Below are 585 nucleotides of genomic sequence, written 5' to 3'. Positions count from 1 at the left end.
GTGATCCACCCGCCTCGGCCTCCCAAAGTGCTGGGATTACAGGCTTGAGCCACCGCGCCCGGCCCACAATAGTTTTTAAAAAGAAATGAGGGTCTTTACCTAACCATATCAGGAATAGTTCTGGCTGCAAGAAATGCAAAACCAGGTGTGGCGTGGTCGTGCACACCTGTACTTCCAGCTACTTGGGAAGCTGAGGCAGGACAATTGCTTGAGCCCAGGAGTTCGAGGCTATGGTCCACGATGATCATGCCCATTAGCTACTGCTCTCCAGCCTGGCCTACACAGTGAGACCTGTCAGAAAGAAAAAGGAAGGAAGGGGCCGGGCGCGGTGGCTCAAGCCTGTAATCCCAGCACTTTGGGAGGCCAAGGCGGGTGGATCACGAGGTCAACAGATCGAGACCATCCTGGTCAACATGGTGAAACCCCGTCTCTACTAAAAATACAAAACATTAGCTGGGCATGGTGGCGCGTGCCTGTAATCCCAGCTACTCAGGAGGCTGAGGCAGGAGAATTGCCTGAACCCAGGAGGCGGAGGTTGCGGTGAGCCGAGATCGCGCCATTGCACTCCAGCCTGGGTAACAAGAG

The sequence above is a fragment of the Sapajus apella genome, unplaced genomic scaffold (assembly GCF_009761245.1).
Source record: "Sapajus apella isolate SASKATOON/1434 unplaced genomic scaffold, GSC_monkey_1.0 scaffold129, whole genome shotgun sequence".
Classification (NCBI taxonomy): domain Eukaryota; kingdom Metazoa; phylum Chordata; class Mammalia; order Primates; family Cebidae; genus Sapajus; species Sapajus apella.
Note: the sequence above shows the minus strand (reverse complement) of the source record.